Source organism: Triticum urartu, chromosome 5 (assembly GCF_003073215.2).
Source record: "Triticum urartu cultivar G1812 chromosome 5, Tu2.1, whole genome shotgun sequence".
NCBI classification, from domain to species: Eukaryota; Viridiplantae; Streptophyta; class Magnoliopsida; order Poales; family Poaceae; genus Triticum; species Triticum urartu.
In genome coordinates, this window is record NC_053026.1 from 137,353,300 (window position 1) to 137,363,851 (window position 10,552).

The following is a 10,552-nucleotide window of genomic DNA, read 5'->3' on the forward strand; positions in this document are numbered from 1 at the left end:
TAGGGGGTCCCAAACTGTGCGTCTAAGGCGGATGGTAACAGGAGGCAGGGGACACGATGTTTACCCAGGTTCGGGCCCTCTTGATGGAGGTAATACCCTACGTCCTGCTTGATTGTTCTTGATGATATGAGTATTACAAGAGTTGATCTACCACGAGATCGTAGAGGCTAAACCCTAGAAGCTAGCCTATGGTATGATTGTATGTTGTCCTACGGACTAGAACCCTCCGGTTTATATAGACACCGGAGGGGGCTAGGGTTACACAAGGTCGGTTACTTGGGAGGAGATATGCATATCCATATTCCCTAGCTTGCCTTCCATGCCAAGTAGAGTCCCATCCAGACACGAGACGAAGTCTTCAATCTTGTATCTTCATAGTACAACAGTCCGGCCAAAGGATATAGTCCGGCTGTTCGGTAGCCCCTGAATCAGGCTTCAATGACGATGAGTTCCACATTGCAAGGCAGGTTCCTCCTCCGAATACTCCATGGAAGAGTTTAAACACAAGAATAGTGTCCGGCCCTGAAAAATAAGTTCCACATACCACTGTAGAGAGAATAATATTTCCACAAATCTAATCTGCTGACATGTTTTGACAGCATGACAACACGCCACGGCCCGATCATTATTCAAACCGTTTTTCTCAACCAGCACCGCACATATCGTAGGGTGGTTTTCTTGACACGTCTTGTTAATGCAAAGATCGTGTTCCCCTTATTACAGGATTCTCATCAATACGGATGTGGGTAACCCAACCGCGCCATCAATTACGGCGCCTGGGGAATAAGCGGTTTTACCAGGAATGTGGGGAGACACATCGCCTCTTCCGCCCTTATAAAGGGATAAGGATTTACTATTTTCACCCACGCCTTCTTCCTTGCTTACCCATCCCCGCACACTCGAGCTCTAGCGCCCAAGCTCGTGTTCCTCCTCTCAAACCACTCCAAGCATGTATGGAGCAGGAGGCAAGTGGATGGTCTCCTCCGTCACGAAGGAGAACATCAAAAAGTTACGGGAAGCCGGATATCTGGCCGCGAACATCGCGCACCGGCTGCCAGATGCAGGGCATATCATCCCTACGCCCGAACCCCATGAGAGGATAGTTTTTCTTACCCACTTTGTCCGCGGACTGGGATTTCCTCTCCACCCGTTCGTCCGCGGACTCATGTTCTACTACGGGCTGGATTTTCACGATATTGCCCCCAATTTAATCCTCAACATCTCGGCGTTTATCGTCGTGTGCGAGGCCTTCCTCTGCATCAAGCCCCACTTCGGCCTGTAGCTGAAGACTTTTAATGTCAAATCGAAGGTGGTGGTCGGCTAGCAGGCAAGGTGCGGAGGCGCCATGGTGGGCAAGATGCCTAACGTCACCTGGCTCGAGGGCTCCTATGTGGAGACCATAAAGGGGTGGCAATCGGGGTGGTTCTACATCACCGAGCCGCGCGACTCCAACTGGCCGGCGGCCCCCAAATTTCAATCCGGAGTCCCCACACGACTCACCTCCTGGAAAGAGAAGGGCCTGTCCTGGGGTTCTTCGGTAGAGCTGACCGGACTCCAGACCTGCATCCAGAACATGATGAATAAAAAAATCAAGCTTGTCAACGTGGTCCAGGTTATGCTCTTCCGCCGGATCCTCCCGTGTTAACGACGGGCATTTGATTTATGGGAGTTTGACTCAGCCAAGCACCAGACGCTGCGAGAGCTCTATGACATGACGCACGAGGACGTCTGGAGGGTGTTGTTCAAGAGCGCCGAGATTCCTCCCTCACTCACCGAGGACCGCGGACTCAGCGCAAAGCGCCGCACCCATCCGGTAGGATTTTTAAATCTCTCAGGGTCTTTATTTTCCCCGGTTTAGTTATGTGTAGGATCTAAGCTTCCATGTCAATAACAGGACTGGATAGAGACAGCGGAGCGGCTTGATTGCCCAGCCCCCCTGCCCGAGGATCCTGCAGACGCTCTTCTAACAAAGATGCTGACTCTGGCACCTTATGAGGTGCCGCAAAGAAGGCCAAGAAGAAGGCCACGGGGACCCGAAAGGGTCTCCGGTGCAAGGTTGTATCGGACCCATCGTCCGATGACTCCGACGCGCACTCCTCCCATAGAAACGAGGAGGAGGAGAGAAGTTCTCCGCCCCCCCCAGCCGGGGGAGACAAGAAAAGGAAGGCCGACCCATCCGGGGAAGCCGAAGGGTCCAAGAAGGGAAGGACCCTCCCTCCGGACTGTGCCATGATGGCCGCCGACAGCGGCGACGAGTAGCTACCCAGGGACAAGCCCCTGGCGAAGTCGTAAGTGTCCGGACACCATAGTACTTCATGGTATGTTATATTGCATTGCCTCTCTTCATGCCGAACATGATTATGCAGTCCGTCCCGAGCTCATCTCGACGTACCCTCGTCGAGCGGCTCTTTGGACTCGTCGGATATGAAGAGCGGTTCTCCTCCGACCGCTCCCACCCCTCGCCCTATGGACAACACCAAGGTGTTATCTCAAAAGGCACCGAGCCAAGGGGAGGTGGTCCTGGGGGCACCTCGCGGCGACTTCCCGGCCCCTGGGTACCAAGGGAGCGAGGCTCCTACGGGCTCCGATATCGGGCCCCAGCACACTGCTCTGGAACCTCCGATGGTTCCAGACTCCGACAGGCGGTCCCCCGTTAAGGGGGGCCAACTATCCAGAGGCATCGGACAACTTGCTGGAAGCACTTCGCAGCGCTTCCATCGATGAAGAGCACCACACTATCATGAGTGCGGTGGTCAAAAAGGTTCAATCCGCCAAAAACGGACTGACCGAAGCTTGCGCCATCCTCCTAACAGGCTTTGAGGTAAGCGATCAAAATATAAGAAAATGGTACCGCATAGATAGTATCCCATGATGCTCTGTTCAGCGTTCAAGAAGAAAAGCTGAATAGAGGATCAAATGATGATTCAGGAGTCTAATCAGAAATGTATCTATGTGTATGTGCATGCTTCGCTGCTGGCCACTGCCGCACGTACTGCGGAGGTCTCTACACTGACGCGGGACCTAGAGCGGTCCGAGACTGAGCTCGGCCTTACCAAGAGGCAGCTCGAGGAGAACAAAGGTAAGCAATACCTTTGTCTATATATTAAAAAGGAGTTCGGGTGTAAGGTAATAGGATCATCATGGATTTGTCAGGGGCCACAACCGCAGTGGCGACCCTGAGGGAGGCGTTGTCCAAGGCCGAAGACAAAGCGGCCAAGGAGCGCATTGAACGAGAGAAGCAAGAAGCCTCAGTAGGCGACGTGCAGCAAGAGCTCGAGGCTCTTGCAAAAAAGACGAGTCCTTGGAGCCGGACTCTAAGACGCGAGAGTCTGAGCTCGCGCAGGCGCTGGAAAGCGTCCAGAGCACCAAGGCCGAAGCCCACAAGGCCCTTCAGGAGATTGACGCGGTGAAGAAGATAGCAGCGGGTAAGGCATTCATTATGCAAAGCAAGCATGTGAAGGAGACTTTCCTTTTTCTTACTCGAGTTCGGAGCTCTCCAGGAGCGTTTGCAGATCTTCCCCGTAGTGTACTGGATGCCGCAAAGTTTTACCGAGCTGAGGAGGGGAGTTCGGCGGAGAAGTTGTTCTGGTCTCAGTATACTGGGACCGAACACCCTGTGCCCTTGAGCGACCAGCTGAAGCAGTTGGTCGAACTTCACAAGGCGGCCGAACAGGCCATGAGGAGCCTTATAGTCCGGATGTGGCCTGGCGAGCCCCTGTCCGGCAGCTACTTCGGTCTGGTGAGGCGGCTTGTGGAAGCCTGCCCACGGCTTGAAGTCATAAAGCGGTCCGTCTGCATCGAAGGTGCACGCAGGGCTTTTGCCCGGGCGAAGGTGCATTGGGCGAAGCTGGAAGCTGTGAAGCTGGTGAAGGAGGGGCCGTCGGAGGGCAAGGAGCATCGCTGCCCCGAGAACTATTATGAGAGTGTCCTGAAGGGCTCTCGCCTAGTGGCGAATGAGTGTGCCAAGGATGTACTTTTTGAATGAACATGCTCATGTGATCCTATAATGTGAAATGAGTTTATTTGCGCCATGGGACGCTTTCTTAATTTAAAATATTACCTTCTGGGCGGCCGTTTATAAAATCTGAGAGTTGGCCAGTCATCGGCTTCTGCCCCCATGTAACTAGTACTGGGGTGTTCGGGATAAAAATGAGCACTCTTTACCCCAATTTTGGGTCCTTCGAGGGAGGTGTTCAGCGCAACGAACCAGGCAATCATACTATAATGCTTTATCACTCTCACTTAGCCATAGAAGTATACAATTTTAAATTTTGGCGAAGCCCCTGGTATTCGGAGGGCCGAATTTGGGGCGCTATACATGCCTAAGCCGGACAAGGCCGACTCCTTGCCTGAAGCGGAAAAAGTCTTTAAGGACTTGAGACCTCTCAAACAGCGACCAGTCTCTCGCCTTATCATGACAGGTAGTTTTCAGCTTTCTCTACTGAGGTGCTCGTCCAGAAGAACTGGGACACAATCGCAGTAGTTCTCCCACCGCTACCTTAGCCAATATAACGGAACGTAAGGTACCAAAGCATCGGAGTTGGGCAAACCTAACATTTGACCAAAGACTTGATTCGGAGCTGATGCATATAATGCTATAAGTTCGGGGTGCCGCACTGTATTATGGGGTAAACGAGAGCCCCTGGTATGATTGTTCTTGATGATATGAATATTACAAGAGTTGATCTACCACGAGATCGTAGAGGATAAACCCTAGAAGCTAGCCTATGGTATGATTGTATGTTGTCCTATAGACTAAAACCCTCCGGTTTATATAGACACCGGAAGGGGCTAGGGTTACACAAGGTCGGTTACAAGGGAGGAGATATGCATATCCGTATTGCCTAGCTTTCCTTCCATGCCAAGTAGAGTCCCATCCGGACACGGGACGAAGTCTTCAATCTTGTATCTTCATAGTCCAACAGTCCGGCCAAAGGATATAGTCCAGCTATCCGGAGACCCCCTAATCCAGGACTCCCTCATGAATCATGTATTAGATATGATCAACATAGTGATGTTCACCATTGAAAACTACTCCATCTCATGTGATGTCCGGACATGGTTTAGTTGATATGGATCACGTGATCATTTAGATGACTAGAGGAATGTATATCTAAGTGAGAATTCTTAAGTAATATGATTAATTGAAATTTAATTTATCATGAACTTAGTACCTGATAGTTTTTTGCATATCTATGTTGTTGTAGATCAATGGCCCGTGCTACTGTTCCCTTGAATTTTAATGCGTTCCCAGAGAAAGCTAAGTTGAAAGATGATGGTAGCAACTACACGGACTAGGTCCGTAACTTGAGGATTATCCTCATTGTTGCACCGAAGAATTACGTCCTGGAAGCACCGCTAGGTGCAAGACCCGCTTAGGAGCAACTCCAGATGTTAGGAACGTCTGGCAGAGCAAAGCTGATGACTACTCGGTAGTTCAGTGTGCCATGCTTTACGGCTAAGAATTGGGACTTCAAAGATGTTTTGAATGTCATGGAGCATATGAGATGTTCTAGGAGTTGAAGTTAATATTTCAAGCAAATGCCTGAGTTGAGAGATATGAAGTCTCCAACAAGTTCTATAGCTGCACCATGGAGGAGAATAGTTCTGCCAGTGAACACATACTCAGAATTTTTGGGTACCATAACCACTTGACTCAGCTGGGAGTTAATCTTCCTGATGATAGTGTCATTGACACAGTTCTTTAATCACTTCCACCAAGCAATAAAGGCTTCATGATGAACTATAATATGCAAGGGATGGAAAAGACAATTCCCGGGCTCTTCGCAATGCTAAAGGCTGCAGAGGTAGAAATCAAGAAGGAGCATCAAGTGTTGATGGTTAACAAGACCACTAGTTTCAAGAAAAAGGGCAAAGGGAAGAAGGGGAACTTCAAGAAGAACAACAAGCAAGTTGCTACTCAAGGGATGTCAGGACCCCGATCTAGCATGTAACACATCATATCACTTTGCGACCTCACACATGGTATTCCCACGGGTGCCACCTTACCTGGCCCGGGACCATTTGCACCTTTTGGCTCACATATATGATAGTGTTGCTAGCATCCATATGATAGAGAACTCGAGCCGACATGACTAGTCATAAACCCAAAGTGGCACTAACTTACAGGGACAGCCATACATGACCCAGCAACGAACGTGTCGGTCATCAACGTATGAACCCAAGTCATAGAAAGCTACAAGGACTTAAAGGAACACCGCGTGACATTTCCCTGAAGGGACAAATAGAGGAACGAAGAAGGACACATGCCGGCCAGCCTAAGTGTTCTGGAGCAGTAGCAAGCTACCATGGCTCAGTGGAAGCACTAGGAGACATTTTCTGGTAAGAGAGGCTACCAAGAATAAACAACTAGGTTGTCGGATCCCACACATACCAAGCATTTCAATAACATACACACAATATGCCCGATATGTGCAAATACAACATGGCATCACAATAAAACTCTATGACTCAAAGTATTTATTCATAAGACTCCGAAGAGTCAGATATTACAAACATGGGTCACATGAACCAACATAGAGAGCATACAGGCAACAGAAGCATAACATGTCCGAGTACAGACAACTATAAATGGAAAAGGCTGAGAAGCCTGACTATCTACGTGACTCTCCCAAGGGTACAAGATCGTAGCTGAGGTAACAAGCTAAACGTTGAAGTCCACGCGGAACTACTAGTGAGACTGAAGTCTATCTACAAAAACATAAATTAAGCAAACATGATTACAAATGTACCTAGCAAGACTTACATCAGAACTATCTACATATGCATCAGTATCAACAAAGGGGTGGTGGAGTCTAACTGCAGCAAGCTAGCTTTGACTTGGTGGCTATCTAAAACTACGACTACAAGTAACTCTTTTGATGTGGCCCACACAAGTCCACATATTCACCATATCACTAGGTGACTGGCGCTTGCCAGTCGGCTTGGCCAGCACAGTGCTAGGCCAGCAAGTGGCCCAGGTAAGTTTCCCCTTTTCTATTTTGTTTCTGTTTTCTATTTATTCTGTTTTATTTTGATTTAGTAAAAATACTAAACCATTTGATAAAATCCTAGAAATAATTATGGGTGCTTTCTAAATTATTCGAGTGACCCTTAACAATTTCCAATATTTTTGGAGCACCTAAAATATATATAGCATTTAAATAACTCCAATTCAAATATGTTTGAATTAATTCAAAGTCCAAATATGTCCTATAGAAATGTGAACATTTTTAAAGGGCATTTTGAAATCATTGGAAAAGATTTTAGTTGAACCTATTTGAATTCCTTTTGATGCTAGGGTTTGAACATCCCCATTACAAATTTCCATGAAAGTTAAAAATGATGCAAGGAAGATGAAAACACTAGGCAGTACCAAAAGCTAGGGATGTGACAACTGACCCCCACTAAACAAGAATCTCGTCCAAAGATTCAAGACGTGAGGTAAGGAGAAAGGAGGTCACAAAACTATCACAATTTTCTCGATCCAACTAGCCTTCTCGAAGAAGTAGCTTCATTGCATCATATTGATCTTGACGTATTTGCTCCAAGAACTCCATCCAACATGACAACGACAAGAAAGGGAAAACTCTAGAAGAATCGATTTTCTCGAAGATCGAGTAACTGACGATCAACTCACGGAATCAGACACAGAACACCTCTTGAGCTGAGGCGTCCAAACACACATCAAAATGGATGGGAGGACAGATGATGGAGGTTCAATTTGGTATGCAGCAATTCCACGCATAGATAAGATGGTGCATGATTTCAGAGTAGCGAGGAGGTAATTGCCATGATTCCATTATGGAACACCTTAGGGAAGGTGACTCATAGGGTTATTCCCTGAAGTGGCAAAAATAATTACTTTTGATACAAGGATCACTAAAGCTCTTCATACCAGGCTAAGGCAATTCACCAACAATCGTTTGGCGGAGTTCAAAGGAATGGCATACCCGGGCTAGAATGGATGATGTGGACTACCTTGTTGAAGACAACGCAATGGATGATTTTTTCTTACCATTGAAAATGGATGGGACCCATGGTAGGACCACTTTTGAAGATGATCCTGAGCAGCAATTGGTGAGAAGGCAGCCCATAGTGAAATGGCACAAAGACGGTTGCAAGCTGGGAACAAAATGCAAATGCTGGGAATGTTCCAACCATCATATCTGCCCGAGATTCAGATCTAGTTAGTAACAGGATACTTCAGACTCAACATGTCTGCAAAAGAAAGTTTGCAACACGATTCGATGAGATGACGTTGCGAGATTCTCAAGGGATGAACTACGGAAGCAAGCTCCAAAACATGAGCTGGTTCTGCTACACACCTGTAAATGTGCTATCCAAGACAAGCATGACCACGTAGTAGTCTTACAACAAAACACTACCGAGTTCTGGTTGAGAACCATCGTCAAGGATATCGGAGTCTTGTGCATGATCTAGAATTAACACAACAAACTCATTTTCCTTGAGCAAATCAATTAGTGGCTTGGTGTGCTAGGAAACACATATGGAGTGGAGGCGACCAAACTATGCAACCATAGAGTACTTCACACATATGCGTGACTAACTTGGGATGATTCCAAATGAAGCAAAAACAAGCTTTCTCGAATTCACGGCGGCAACTTACATCAAGTGCGCGTGAATTAGAGGAAGTCACTTCTTTCATCCAAATGTATACCTCATGAGCGGAACATGAAGGCAATGATTACAAAGTTCCCAATGCTAGCTTCAATGTTCATCATGAATCATGGAGGAGATAGAAATATTTACTATGGGCTCAACAACAATTCATCCAGATTTCCATGAGAATGGAATTCCACAACTATGTGAACAAGGTGATAGGATTGGTGAGAACAAAAGATATAACGGTGTATGCTCGAGGAAGCAACCACGAGTAATACAACATTACGAACATTGTTGGTTCTGATTTAATTTGACGATATCCCATAGTCAAATCAAAGATGGGATAAGATAATAGGTCCAACAACTGATCATGAATACCAATCAATGAAGATAGCGTCTTACTTCAACACACACAAAAAGATATCCCTTAGTGATGAACTCAGTCGGACAAGCTTCCATCTTCCAACTCTCCAAGTTGTTGTTTAGCTTAACCAACTAGCTCAGGGTATCCAACACAGATTCTTGGAGAAGGGGTGGTTTAGGGAAAAACCATCTTGATCATGAACTCAACATAATGGCCAGGGAACAACCTGGTGATACCTCCGAGAAGATATTCAGAAAATCACGAACCACCATATGTTACTAAGCTCGAGAACAATCTTGCTTTTCAGGGCAAGACAATATGATCGAAGGAGCAAGGAATTAACATAATCCAAACTCATTGATCGAAGAGTGCACCAGGGAAAAATGGACTAGGTAGCACATTCTATCTTAGAATGATGATTCAATAACCAACATGCTAAGAATGAAATTATTTTCCTTTAACTACCAAGCAACAGGGTTGCTAGGAGTATTGATTTCACACATCATAGTTCACTTGTCGGCATTCAACAACACGGGGACCAAGGAATGAATAATGATGGCGAGAAGCATCACTGTATCAAGAGTTCATAGGATGATGTGCAATTCTCATGATATTCTTGATATAAAGATGGTAATACTCCAAGGTAGAACAGAACAAAAGCTGGATTGGCATTTTGATCTGTGGAATACAACTGCTTTGACCCAATCCTAGATATGGATAAGGTACTGGAGTTTGTTTCTCCTAGTCATTCAGGAATAGAATGGCTTGGCAAACCATAGGAATAATAGACACCGATGAACACGAATGCATGGCATACTCTTGACTATCAACTGATAGGCTAAGGTCGGAAAACAACTAAAGAGGGACAACTCAAAGGAACATATGATTTTCTGAGTTGTGGATGCATAGATTAGCATGTCGAACAATGCTCAAAATTTCTTCTGGATAACGCATGCATAAAGGTAGAACTGGCAGAGTCCCAATATAGAATGGGGAACTCATCGAGAGCACTCTTGTTGTGATCTTTTGGTTCAAAGAACTTCTGCCATAAGCAGTTCATGGTATTTGGAAGAAGGAAATACCACGGACCTCGAGGACTATCGCAAAGGTTACAAATATCATAAGGGAACTAGCAAACACTATCAACATGAAGTAAGTAGAGTGAATCTTGGGTTTAAGAACCCAGAAATAGAAGGCCTACTGACTAAATGGCATCACGGGATGTTTTCGAGAATGACGGCCAGAATCATCACATTGGGAACACAAAGCATGGCTAGATTACTAGGTGATCCTCTAAGACACCTAGGGTCATAATAATAGCTCCAACATATATGTCGAGGCAATAGAGTACCTCAACTCACCGATTAGTGTGGTTGAATTGGCCCAAAGGGACATTGGGAACTGAAAGAAGGGATTTGCAAATGCATCAAACTATTTAGAAACCTGGGATGACTCGGACATCATAACAACTATAAATTCTCAAAAAGATTTGAGACATCCTGCAAAATAGTGGCATGACCACTCAACATCACAATATCAAGGTTCTGAGGCCAGCTATGAACA